Raw genomic sequence first — 14,736 nt, forward strand, 5'->3', positions numbered from 1 at the left:
AGAAGGTTTATCAATAAATATGTAAAAAGATCTTATTCTCCAGAGACCTATCTGGAATGGTGATGTTCAAAACAAATTATCGCTCTTTATTGTTACTTTAATGAGACAGAAAAGGAATTTGTCAATCATGGCGCTAAGTAATTACAGCTAAATATACTAGTGTTTCTAAAGAGTTGTCACAACAATGAGTTCAAAGTAGAAGCTTTAAGATGAAACGCGTGACTGCTCTTGGTGCATTGCTGGATGTATAAACATGAAGAATATGTACAGTCGCGTTTAATTGAAATTACGTCTAATTCAATGTAGCGTATTATAAATGTTACATAGTAAATGATATATATTAATAACTAATTTATCACGTTTACCTAACCGTATGATTAAATGATCGTTAATAATAGGTAACCGCAACGTAGACTTTAGAAATCGCGTGTAACATTAAAATATTTCCAGTATTCATGGTATTATATATTTAAAGTGCTTACGACATATGAATTAGTTGCTAATTAATAAACTTCAAAGCCAAAGACCAAAGCTATATGCAGCACGCTATTTTGTACTTTCTGTAATAACTTTGTTAATCAATGCTGTCAATAGTGCATTAAATTGTCATGCAACGACAATATTCCTTCGTTAAAAAAAATGTAGTAACAAAAATTTACAAAAATCTTTTAAGTCATGATGAAAATGTGTTTATAAATTAATTTAAGTCATGATAATAAATTTGAATTTTTTATAGATTCATTCAATTCCTTCAATTTATTTTCAATGCGTAATCATAGCAAGAACCGTTAAAAGCATGATGTTGCGCTAATTGCAATTGTGTTGTGAACGGTAGATATGGCAGACAATTCATTTTATACATAAAATGAAGACGCTTTCAAGATTTGTCAACTATATTTCTGTTTGATCCGACTGTAAGAAAATAAATTGGAAACTTGGCTCTAGATACATGTTTTACTGTAATGACTGGTATATACATATAGTAATCCCCAAAGTTCTCCTGTCTGGCAGTAAGGACATTTGTAAAGTTAGGCGTTCGTTTTTATTCTGAATGGATAGATGCTCAACAAAGTCTTTTCTTACTGGACAAATTGTATTCTAGGTGCAAGTCACGCTAAACAACTACATGTATTTTAATCAGCAATTCTGAGAGTTCTGTATGTCTACCGTGGCAGACAATGTCCATTGAATAATCTCTTTAATTTGTCCTGAATAATCATTAATTTGTCCTGAATTTTGATGACTTTTTTTTAATTTCAATTATTCAAAATTACTAATTTTATTTGTTCCCACAGTTTGTATAATGAGAATTTGACGCTCTATAAATAATTTGTAAAACCATATCATCAAATATGCAAGTTTGAATTCATGTCAGTTAACTGCTAGTATTTCTGTTGTTATTTATGTATTATTGTCATTTTGTTTATTTTCTTTTGTTACGTCTTCGGACATCAGACTTCTCTTGAACTGCACTTTAATGTGCGTATTGTTATGCGTTTACTATTCCACATTGGCTAGAGGTATAGGGGCAGGGTTGAGATCTCACAAATATATTTAACCCCGCCGCATTTTTTTGCGCCTGTCCCAAGTCAGGAGCCTCTGACCTTTGTTAGTCTTGTATCATTTTAATTTTAGTTTCTTGTGTACAATTTGGAGTTTAGCATGGCGTTCATTATCACTGAACTAGATATAGGAAGATGTGGTGTGAGTGCCAATGAGACAACTCTCCATCCAAGTAACAATTCAAAAAGTAAACCATTATAGGTTAAAGTACGGCCTTCAACACGGAGCCTTCGCTCACACCGAGCAACAAGCTATAAGGGGCCCCAAAATTACTAGTGTAAAACCATTCAAACGGGAAAACCAACGGTCGAATGTATATATTTGATTAGAGGCCATCTAAAAAAGCATCTGGGTGCGGGTATTTCTTGCTATTTTAACGACCTGGTGGTGACCTTCTGCTGTTTTTGTCTGTGGTCGGCCTGTTGTCTCCTTGACACATTCCCCATTTCCATTCTCAATTTTAGTTCTCTACATTACTTAATCGCGTGTACATGGGAATTAATTCAAGAAGCACTTTCAAAGTGATCTGTAAAATTCAATTCCATTTATTGTACTTATAGCAGCTAAACATTGTGGAAAAATCAGTAGAAATACTAGAAAGCATATCACTACTGCATTGAAATCAGAATAACGACGGATGTCAACGCTCTTTATGATACATAAAACCATTAGGATATTATATACATCAAAAGAAATGCAAAAGTGCATACATCTTGTTGGTTTAACTAAATTTTCTAATTCTGTATATGTTTTGTGCAAATGTATTTTGATATTAAGTTTCTCCAAGAACAGAATATTGTGTCCGCAAAACTCATCATTCAAACAAACAAAGACACGTCGTTTGATTTAGACAATATGCATTATGAAGACTTATTTCCATTTCAATTGACCCACATTTTGTGTACTCTATTCTGATGGCGTGGCATACATCAAACTCGATATGATTTAAATAATTGGGAATAAAATCTTCAGCCACAAGTGTGATAAATAAGTTATCAAATATTGTGGATTTCATTTTTCTTATATGTCTTTATCGTATTAATCGACACAGATAAGTCAAGTGACATAATATCATAATTAAAATAACTGGTTTTCTTCATACTCACTTTGGTCAACATATACGTCACAACATAGCTATATGTTCTCGGTTGGCTTGCGGATTATTTGAAATTGGGTTATCGAGTTTCTTCCAGAATAATTGCGTTATGTATATGGTTATTATATACAGTGTAATAATTATATCGAGTAAATACATGTGTCTACTTCTATGTATGTTTGTTTATTATAAAAATGTCTCGTCTTGACATTCATACTACACCTTCATATCTAATATTTGATAGATTTAGTTAATAATAGCAAAAAAAACAAGACACTACCATTAGAAAACAGTTTTACAGGAATGAATTGTTTTAGTCCGTGCTTCGGTATTATATGATATTTATCAAATATTTTCTAATATTTTCCGTGACCGTTGATTTACTTAGAAATAATCTTGAACCTTAGGTTCCCAATCCTACGCGAAAAGTAGAATTCACATGATTTCGGCAATTCTTATTGGTTCCTTTTGTCGTTAATCTAAAGAAAGAAGCTTCTTACATTTGTACGTTTTTGTACATCTCTGACTTCAATTATTTAGAAAAGGATGTGCACGTGTTTAGTGAATTTAAAGGAATAAAAGCGTTTCAGACTCACCTAAGTATTTGAGTAGTATTTCATTTTAGAAGTCAGTACACATATGAGGGTGATCGAGACTGTTTTCGACTTCATCCTTAAGTCAAAGTTTAATTATAAACAGCAAAACTTCACTTTCAACTTTAAGTAAGCAGTAACATACAGATTAATGAGACACACAAAATAAACAAAAAAAAAACCCAACATGATATGTGTGCAAAAGATTGTTTAAGAAACATTTCAAGTCATCGAATGTTGCTTATCGTACGCCTGTACGATATATGTGAATACAAAAAAATATCCCTCTCAGGAAATGACCTAAAGATACAAACATGAGATTGCAATTGATCTCACACGAATTGGTGGTAAAGGGGAAAAGAGTGTTGGACATGGTCAAGTACATAAAACGAGACTTCACTGTATTTGTAGATATCTACTCAAACGAAACGAGTCATTTTTTTTACCAAGCCACCCTTTTCAATTCAAAACAACAAAAGTAGCTATAATTTGTTTTTCATTTTAGTTTCACATTATTTTTATCAAGTAAATATTTTATATTAATTGGACATAAATACTGTTAAATTAAAACGCGTAAGGCAGCCACGAATAGAAGATTTTCGATCTACACATACACATTAACGACAACGCCTTTTCAACAACAATATTGTAATTCCTATTCTAGAGATAATGCAAAACTCTCAAAATGTTTCAAAATACTTCTGATAACCAATTTACGCCGAATTAGCTTGCGCAATGTTCTTGCTCAGATTTAAAGGAAATGAAAGATTTGAAAAAGTATAAGAACTGCACTTATTGCATAATGATCATTTGAAGTACATGACAATACACTTAACAGTTCAAAACGTCAAGTTAACGCCCATACTTTAAGGGAACAGGAACTAATTCACTTATTTTGTTTCCTTAAGGAAAATAAATGTGGATAAAAAAGCCACTAATGTCTAGTCAAGTTTTATACGTGAAAGTTATCATACCAACAGATTATTTCTATGCTAACTACTTTATAAATTCACAGTTCAGACTATCATGTATTCAAACATTGTCACTGTAAATGATCTCAGCTCTCATTAGTCTAGACGCAAAGTGACTCGAAACACACCAGGAAATTTGCTTGATGGTAGTTTTACATGATAAGCACTTTAAAATAAAATAACAATGACGTACAACGCAAAAAATGTGCATCAGATTGACAGACGCCAACAATTGTGTCACACTTCTATTACATGATTAGGAAGGATATTATTAAAAAGTGCACAATACAAAAATGATATATAGATTAGTTAAAACTATAGTTTAAAAAGGGAAATTCATCTGAATGATAACGTTACCTTAATTTAGAGGAATGTTTTAATTGGGCGGGTAATTTTGATATGATAGTAATCTGTGGACAATCCAGTCTGTATTTCGCGCCTAAGTATGTCGTGTTACTCATTGAATATTTGATTATGATTGTATACATACCGATACTATTAATGCATTAACACATAGTAAACCTTACATTCTTTTCTTTTTATACAGTGATATTTTGTGAACCAGCGATGAAAGTAGCAAATTCAAAATGATAACGATTTAAATTTCCTTTCTTATATATATAGCAATGTTTCGCCTGCATATTTCATCATACATACTTAGTATAATGTAAAACATATACGCAATTCCAATCCAAAGCACAACTGTTTCTTTAAGAATAAAACAAAAAGCATTTAATATGTTGAAAATTAAATGTATTTAACAGAACAGCAATAAACTTGTAGAATACTTACTTTATTTTTAGTAGTGTGACTTATATTCTGATTAATCCATCAATATCACATATAGTCAATGCTGATCTGTTAAATCCTATACCAATTATAGTAAATATCCGAACAGCGTCTGTTTATATCCTCTGTATTCTGTCAAATCAAATAAACGCCTGTATATATTAGGAAGAAAGAATTCAGAACGAGGAAAACAGTCAATAATTTAGTTGTGTGTATTTCATTCAAGACCTGTGTTTTATTATTACAGCATATATATTTAGTATTATGAATTAATTGATCATCTATTAAGTTTACACTCAATGGTTTAATTTATTGTAATAGTGTTTACTTTTCTGCATTTGGAGTGATTGTTTATTATAAGGGTATCTTCCTTTCTATGCATAAAGTATGTACCACTGCACGTAAGCTATCATTTAATAATACTGGTTTCACCAAGAACAAGAGTATACAGAGGAATTATAGAATAACCACCTTTCCTAGTTTCACCAAATGTTCAAACAATAGAACCAAAAACATAACGCCTAAAAAAATTACTATAGCAGTCAAATGAGGAAAGTTTTACACATTGACATAAGTCAACCTGACATATTCTGATAGATAAAGTACACATGGAGTGAAATACAAAGTATTAACATTCACGTTACCAAAAATATGTTTACTTAATCGATTCCCAAAACACAATATCCCTATAAGGATGGCTTACGTTGTTGGCAAAAACAATTTATTTTATATTTAAATGTTTAAACTATTTTTTTTTTAAATTGTATGCTCAATAGTTATTAGGTAAGGTACCAAGATTATAATTTAGTACGTCAGAAAAGCGTTTCGTCTACATGAGACTCATTCTCAACCTCGTTCCCAAGTGGTAACAAATGTGTTCAAATGATAGAAAACAGAAACGGAACTGAAAATGGCGTTTGACATGAACACTGATAAATTCGATATTCTCTGTAAATAATCATCAGTATCTTAAACGATAAATCAATTTATCTACATAACTTAAATCAATGAAACCGCAGCAAACATTCACCAACGGAGGTATTATGCTTCATAGGAAAATCATATTGTTACAGCAATTTTTTTCATGTAAACGTAGAATTTGTGTTATCACACCATCAAATATGCAGTACTCTACATGTACGTTATCGCGTGTAAATCGGAATCAATTCGAAAAGCACTTTCAAAGTGATCCGTAAAATGAAATTTCATTTATTGTACATATAGCAGCGAATCATTGGGGGAAAATCAGCAAAAAAACTAGAAAGCACATCACTGCCGTTTGAAACCAGATAAACAACGGATGTCAACGCTCTTTATGAAACATAAAACCATTAGCATATTCTACACATCAAAAGAAATGCAAAAGTGCATACATCTTGTTCTGTTGGCTTAGCTAAAATTTCTAATTCTGTTTTGTGCAAAGGTATTTATATTAAGAACTTACCAGAACAGAATATTGTTTTCTCCACAGTTGTTCGCAATACACACTTTTCCAAAAAAAAATTGTTTAAAAATCATTGACAGCTGAATGAAACACCTTAGTTAGTTTTTAACTATAACAGTCGGTGTTATGAAGACAAGTTTCCATTCAAAACGATACACATTTTTGTGTATAGTGTAAACTGATTGCTAAATCAAATTTTAATAATTGGGATCCAAATCTACAGCCACTAGTATGATAAATAAGTTATCAAATAATGTGGATTTCCATTTTTCTTATATGTCTGTATCGCCTTATTAATCAACACAAGATCGTCATGTGACACAACCCCATAATTTAACTAACCGCATTTATTCATACGTATTTTGGTCAACATATACTTTACAAGATAACTATATGTTCCCATTCGGCTTGAAGAAGACTTGAAATTGAGTTATCGAGTTTCTTCTAAAATGATTGCTTTAGGTATATAGTTATTACAGACATTGTAATTATCATATCGTATAAACACTCTTATATGTATGAAGATTTATTGCAAATATGTCTCTCCTTCGAAATCATATCACACCTCCACATTTCATATTAATAACTACTAGTTGATGATTAAACCAAATGCATTAAAGACAATATCATTAGAGAAACGTTTTACAGGAACGTATTTTTTTCATCAGTGCTTTAATACTGATATGATTTATATCAAATTATTTTTTAACAACTTCCGTAATATCGAAAAATTAGTAGATTGTTTAAAACCTTTGTTTCTTACATGTACTCCCCCGCGTAAAGATGAATTTAAATGAATTCAGCTATAATGTTAAGTCCTTTTTGTTTTTAATTGAAGGCAAAAGCTTCTTTCATTTTGCCGTTTTTTTACATCACTGACTTCAGACATTTTGAAAAGGGCGTTTTTGGTGAATTTAAACCCAAGAAATCATATCAGAGGCGACAAGTTATGAAGTTGTATTTCATTTTAAGAAGCCTGTAAAAATATGGCGTCGCTCGCTAGTGAAATTTTCGTCGTTATTCATTGTCAAAGTTATATTTAAGAAATAATTCATGGGGGCTTAGATATATCGTGATTTCACCACGGGTTAGCCCTTTATGACAAATATTTTACCCTGAGCGTTAGCGAGTTAAATGTAACATTTTTTTTCTCTGATGAGTTATTCTTTGTTAATATAATGCTATTACAACAGTTTATTTCAAAATCGTTTCTGACCGATACTTTTTGGAAATTTGGAAATAAAATGATTTGCACCAAACATGTCCTCTCAGGTTATTTTGATGAGGTAGTACTCTGTGAACGTGCCAGTCTACATTTTGCACCTTAGTATATCGTGTCACGCATTAATATAGAAATGTTAAACCTGCAACATTCATCATACATTATATTGTTAAACTTGTACGCAATTCCAATTCAAAGCACAAGTTTATCTTTTATAATAAAACACAAAGCACTGAATATGTTGAAAATTAAATGCATTTAAAAGAACAGATATTAACTTGAAGATTACTTACGTTTATTTTTAGTAGTGTGACTTAATTCAGATTAATCCATCAATAGTACAAAGAGTCAATGCTGATTTGTTAAATCCGATTCCAATTATAGTAAATATCCGAACAGCGTCTGTTTATATCCTCTGTATTCTGTCAAATCAAATAAATGTCTGTATATATTAGGAAGCAAGAATTTAGAACGAGGAAAACAGTCAATATCTTAGGTGTGTGTTTTTCATTCCGGTGTTTTATTACTACAGCGTATATTTAGTATTATGAATTAATTGATCATCTATGAAGTTCAGACATAATTGTTTAGTTTCTTGTAAAAGTGTTCACTTTCTGCATTTGAACTGATTTTCGAAACACTTGACAGTTGTCAAAGCCGATTGTTTATTATTAGTGTATCTTCCTTTCTATGCATAAAGTATGTGTCACTGCACGCAAGCTATCATTTAATAATACAGGTTGCACCAAGAACAAGAGTATACAGAGGAATTATAGAATAACCACCTTTCCTAGTTTCACCAAATGTTCAAACAATAAAACAAAAACATAACGCCTGAAAAAATTACTATAGCAGTCAAATGAGGAAAGTATTACACAATGACATAAGTCAACCTGACATATTCTGATAGATAAAGTACACATGGAGTGACATACAAAGTATTAACATACACGGTAATATATGTTTACTTAATCGATTTCCCCAAAACACGATATCCCGTGAAGTATGGCTTACGTTGTTGTCAAAAACTATTTATTTTATATCAAATTACTAAAAATCATGATGTTTTTTAGAATTGAATGCTCTATAGTTATCAGGTAAGGTACCAGAATTAAAATTAAGTACGCCAGACGCGCGTTCCGTCTACATAAGACTCATTTTCAACCTCATTCCCAAGTGGTAACAAATGAGTTCAAGTCATAGAAAACAGAAACGAAACTGAAAATGGCGTTTGACATGAACACTTATAATTTCATTGTTCTTTGAAAATAATCATCAATATCATGAACGAATGAAATCAATTTATCTACACAACTGTAATCAATGAAACAGACGCAAATATTCACCAATGGAGGTATAATGCTCCAAAGGCAAATCATAATTTGTTAAAGCCATTTTTTTCATGTAAACGTAGAATTTATGTTATCCAACATCGAATGTATAAATATGTCGTACTCTTCATGTTCGTTATCACGTGTAAATCGGAATCAATTCGAGAAGCACTTTCAAAGTGATCCGTAAAATTCAATTCCATTTATTGTGCATATAGCAGCGAAATATTGGGGGAAAATCAGCAGAAAAACTAGAAAGCACATCACTGCCGTTTGAAATCAGATTAACTACGGATGTCAAAGCTCTTTATGAAACATAAAACCATTAGCATATTATATACATCAAAAGAAATGCAAAAGTGCATACATCTTGTTCTGTTGGCTTAGCTAAAATTTCTAATTCTGTTTTGTGCAAATTTATTTACTTTAAGATTCTACCAGAACAGAATATTGTTTTCTTCAAAATTGTTCCCTATACTCACTATTCCAAAAAAACAAATGGTTAAAAAATCGTTGACAGCTGATTGAGACACCTTAGTTAGTTTTTAACTTAAACAGTCGGTGTTATGAAGACAAGTTTCCGTTTCAAATAGATACACATTTTTCTGTATACTACACTGATTGCTTTGCATACATCAAAATCGATATAATTTTAACAATTGGGATCAAAATCTAAAGCCACCAGTGTGATCAATAAGCTATTTCATCATGTGGATTTCCATTGTTTTGTATATGTCTGTATCGTCTTATTAATCAACAGAAGAACGTCATGTGACCGAATCTAATAATTTAACTAACCGCATTTATGTATATGTATTTTTGTCATCAATTACGTCACAACATAACTTGATGTTCCCATTTGGCTTGAAGAAGATTTGAAATTGAGTTATCGAATTTCTTCTAAAATGATTGCTTTATGTATATGGTTATTACATACATTGTATTAATCATATCGAATAAACACACTTCTATGTAAGTTGATTTATTAGGTCTTTCCACTTTTCTGTGGAAAGACCTATTGTTTTTCTTCTGATTATTTTTTTTTTTTTTTTTTTTCTTCCGCCTAATTTTGTTCTTTCGATAAACATTTGTTTCGCAATATGTCGCTTAGATATTTTGTATATGATATCAAACAGTTTATGCGCTTTTGAAATTTACCCTGCGTAAACAAATACTTTTCTTTGTAGGAGTTATCTCCCCAAACACTGTTTTCCTTGTTAGCGCATCTCCTCCGCAACCGTAAAAGAATATGACAAATTTATTTTACAAAATTGCTCGTTATATCCTTCGCATGATTTGTCCTATTTTGACCGAAGCGATATGACCGCTCCATATGAGAGTTATTTCCCCTTATGCATCTGATATAAGTGATATGAAATTCTATCTTATAAACCATAAGTGATAGAGACCTAGGATCTTTTGATTTGAGGTCCTTGGTCCCAAAAAATGAAAATTAGGTCAAGGTCAAAGGTCAAGGTCATATTTTAATATTTGAATTTGGCTTATTTTCACTTATATCCAAAGACAGTATAAGATATCAACAAATTATTTTTACTAAATTGTTAGTTGCGACATGTCGTAAGATTTAAATTTTGATTGCAAGCGTACGTTGAATGTAAAAGGGAGTTTTCTCCCCTCTTGTATTTAAAAAATACGCGTTTGGTGATATAACTCATTAACTAAATATAATTAAGACCTATGGTCTTTTGATTTGAGGTCCTTGGTTTATGACCTTGAAATTGATCTCAAGGTCATAGCTTAAATTGACGTTCTAGATTTTGACCTTTGCTATTATTCTATATGTATACAAGATAAAGATATACAACTTTTAGAAAAAGGTATCAAACCATTTAACCTTGAAAAAACACAACCGGAAGTGACCTTTTGTAAACCGGAAGTAGCTATTTTTTGTACTTTATTAATATAAAAGTATAAAGAACCAGATATTTTTGGAATCGGTTTCAAATAAATATTTAAATATAATCGGAAGTAACATTTTTCAAACCGGAAGTAACAAATTATCTCCCTTATTTAAAAAAAATGTATGGAAACATTACATTTTTGGAATCAGCTTACTAGGAGCTATCATTTGACAATTGAAATGACATTTTAAACTTAGTTTCACAACTTTTCATATCAAAATATCAATATATTTTGATGGAAAGACCTTCAATTGTTCTCTGAACAATTGGTTTTTAATTGTAAATATGTTTCTTCTTAGAAATCATTCCACACCTCCATATTTCATATTGATAACCATTAGTTTATAATCAAAGCAAATGCATTAAACACAATACCATTAAAGAAACTTTTTACAGGAATGTATTGTTTTTGTCGGTGCTTCAGTACTAATATGATTTATATCAAATAATTTTTAAAAACTTCCGTAACATTGAAAAATTAGTAGATTGTTTATAACCTTTGTTTTCTAAATGTACTGTACTCCCCCGCGTAAAAATGAATTTTCAATGAATTTGTCTATTATGTTTAGTCCCTTTTGGCATTAGTTAAACGAAAAAGGTATCTTTCATTTTGACATGTTTATACATCACTGACTTCTTTTCTGTTTACAAAACTTTGAATTATTCGAAAAAAACTAAGGATTTTCTTACCCCAGGAGTAGATTACCTTAGCCGTATTTGGCACAACTTTTTGGAATTTTGGGTCCTCAATGCTCTTCAACTTTGTATTTGTTTGGCTTTTTAACTATTTTGATCTGAGCGTCACTGATGAGTCTTATGTAGACGAAACGCGCGTCTGGCGTATAAAATTATAATCCTGGTGCTTTTGATAACTATTTACACCACTGGGTCGATGCCACTGCTGGTGGACGTTTCGTCCCCGAGGGTATCACCAGCCCAGTAGTCAGCACTTCGGTGTTGACATGAATATCAATTATATGGTCATTTTTATAAATTTTCTGTTTACAAAACTTTGAATTATTCGAAAAAACTAAGGATTTTCTTACCCCAGGAGTAGATTACCTTAGCCGTATTTGGCACAACTTTTTGGAATTTTGGGTCCTCAATGCTCTTCAACTTTGTATTTGTTTGGCTTTTTAACTATTTTGATCTGAGCGTCACTGATGAGTCTTATGTAGACGAAACGCGCGTCTGGCGTATAAAATTATAATCCTGGTACTTTTGATAACTATTCATATATTTTGAAAAGGGCGTTTTTGGTGAATGTAAACCCAGGAAAGGATATCAGAGGCGATAAAGTTATGAAGTTGTATTTCATTTTAAGAAGCCAATACAAATATGACGGAGCTCGCTAGTGAAATTTTCGTCGTCATCAACAGCCAAAGTTATACTGGTTAATATTTTATATCGTTCACTTTTTCAGTGCCCATGGCTGAATATTTATGCAATATTTACCAATAGGCGTTAAGCAGTCAGTTATCATCACCAGCATCATCATCAGTAATAACATGACATAAACGATCAACGGGGAAAGACATTGTAACCAAGAGCTCATCTCAAACGCAACCATGCCAAAGATGACTTACTGCAATGTAGGTTATTTTGCAAATAATCGAGGTCTAACGATTTCGAACTTGTATCTTAAATCAAATTATGCTAATTGTGAAAACATAAAACGAGTATAAATGTTGGTTTTATCAATTTCAAGATTTTAAATTAAAGAAAAGGAAGATTCTGTGATTTTTATTGGAAAAATTTCCCATGCATTCGTTAGGTACAAAATCTCCAAATTCAATTATAAACAAACAACAAAACGTCACTTTCCGATTAAAAAGAAGTAGTAACATACGGATGAATGGCAAAAACAAAACAAAACAACATATAATATGTGCACAATTTTGAAATATTTTAAAATTTGAATGTTGCTTTACGCCTGAACAATATATTTAAATACAAAAAAAATATCTCTATCACAGGAAATGACTCAAAGATTCAAACATGGGATTGATCTCGTACGAATTGGTGGTAAACGGGGACATGCTCGTGTACATAAAACGAGACGCCACTTCATTTTGTAAGATATATACTCAAGCAAATTGAGTCATACTAAATTATTTTATCCAGCCACTCTTTATGTTTTTGGTGATGCAAAAAGTAGCTTTAATTTGTTTTTGATGTTAGTTTAACATTATGTTCACTAAGTAAATATTCATCTTCTCATTGTGTCATTGTGAACAAAACAAAAATCCTGCTTAACCTTCATTGAATGATTTACTCCATCATCTAACAACTTCATTTGAAAACTGATGACTAGGGAATAACGGTACTGCATTTGTAGAGTTTGAGTTGTCAATAAGCGATTTGACGGTTACAAACGCAGTTTTTTTGGCAATGCATAGCTTGGTCAGGAATATAATGTTTCTACCTTCATATACAAATGACGACAGCATTGTTATTCCAATTCAACAAACAACAATAAAAGGTCACAAACAGGTCTTCAATATAGCGAGAAATTCTGCTGATTTTTCCTCAATGTTTCGCTGCTATAAGTAGAATAAATGATGTTACATTTTACGGATCACTTTGAAAGTGCATCTCGATTTGATTCCTATTTACACGCGATTACGTTAATGTAGGGAACTAAAATTGAGAATGAAAATGAGGAATGTGTCAAAGAGACAACAAGCCGACTATAAAAAAAAAAACAATAGCAGAAGGTCACCATCAGGTCTTCAATGTAGCAAGACATTCCCGCACCCGGAGGCGTCCTTCAACTGGCCCCTAAACAAATATATACTAGTTCAGTGATAAGAAACGCCATTCTAATTTCCAATTTGTACACAAGAAACTCAAAATCAAAATAATACAAGACTTACAAAGGCCAGAGGCTCCTGACTTGGGTCTATGTTTCGCATCTTAGTATGTCGTATCACGCATTGAATGTTTGATTCTGATTCTATCCATATCCTTACTAATTATACATTTACAGATGTCAAACTTGACATTTAATTCTTTTTCTACAGTAAACTTTCGCGAATCTGCGATTAAAGAAGAAGCAAATTCTAAATGTTTAGCATTTAAATTTCCTAACTTTACAAAATATAGCAATGTTAAACCTGCAACATTCATCATACATTCTAATGTTAAACTAGTACTCAATTCCAATCCAAAGCACACTTGTATCTTTTATAATAAAACACAAAGTCCTGAATATGATGAAAATTAAATGTATTTAAAAGTATGCAACTAACGTATAATATACTTACGTTTATTTTTCAGTGATGTTACTTATGTTCTGATTAATCCATCAAAAGTACAAAAGTCAAAGTTGATCTGTTTAATCCTATACCAATTATAGTAAATATCCGAACAGCGTCTGTTTATATCCTCTGTATTCTGTCAAAACAAATAAATGTCTGTATAAATTAGGAAACAAGAAATCAGAACGAGGAAAACAGTCAATAACTTAGTTGTATTTTTTTCATTCCAATAATTTATCATCGAAGGGTGTATTTGAGTGGAACGAATGTAGCCTGTTGAAGGCAAATATTGCTCCATTTGAATTTCTTCTAGTTTCTAAATGTCTTGTTGATAGTGATAGTTGTTTCCTTTATATGCATGAACTATGTGCACAAAAAATCTACAAGTACGCAAATGTAAGTCAATAACAGCTTTTTTCAGAACTGGCGTATATATAGGTATGTACATATGTACATGTATATAAAAAATGTAAAAAGACTGCCCGATCAAAAAAAGTAAAAGAATAATGTGACACATCAGTAAGTACACAGCAAATGTCTAAATG

General features: G+C 31.4%; 1 protein-coding gene across 2 annotated transcripts in view; it reads right to left on the reverse strand.

Annotated features, from left to right (window-relative positions):
• The window catches only part of LOC134693758 (uncharacterized), a 64,885-nt gene extending 50,584 nt beyond the window's left edge, over positions 1-14,301 (reverse strand). For both annotated transcript variants that reach the window (XM_063554666.1, XM_063554663.1), the window contains exons 1-3: positions 14,198-14,301; positions 7,972-8,100; positions 5,016-5,144 (exon numbers count right to left, since the gene is read on the reverse strand). The gene's annotated coding sequence lies outside the window, so the exon portion shown is untranslated. The remainder of the gene's footprint in view (positions 1-5,015; positions 5,145-7,971; positions 8,101-14,197) is intronic.
• Between the last annotated feature and the right edge of the window lie 435 nt (positions 14,302-14,736).

Source organism: Mytilus trossulus, chromosome 12 (assembly GCF_036588685.1).
Source record: "Mytilus trossulus isolate FHL-02 chromosome 12, PNRI_Mtr1.1.1.hap1, whole genome shotgun sequence".
Classification (NCBI taxonomy): Eukaryota; Metazoa; Mollusca; class Bivalvia; order Mytilida; family Mytilidae; genus Mytilus; species Mytilus trossulus.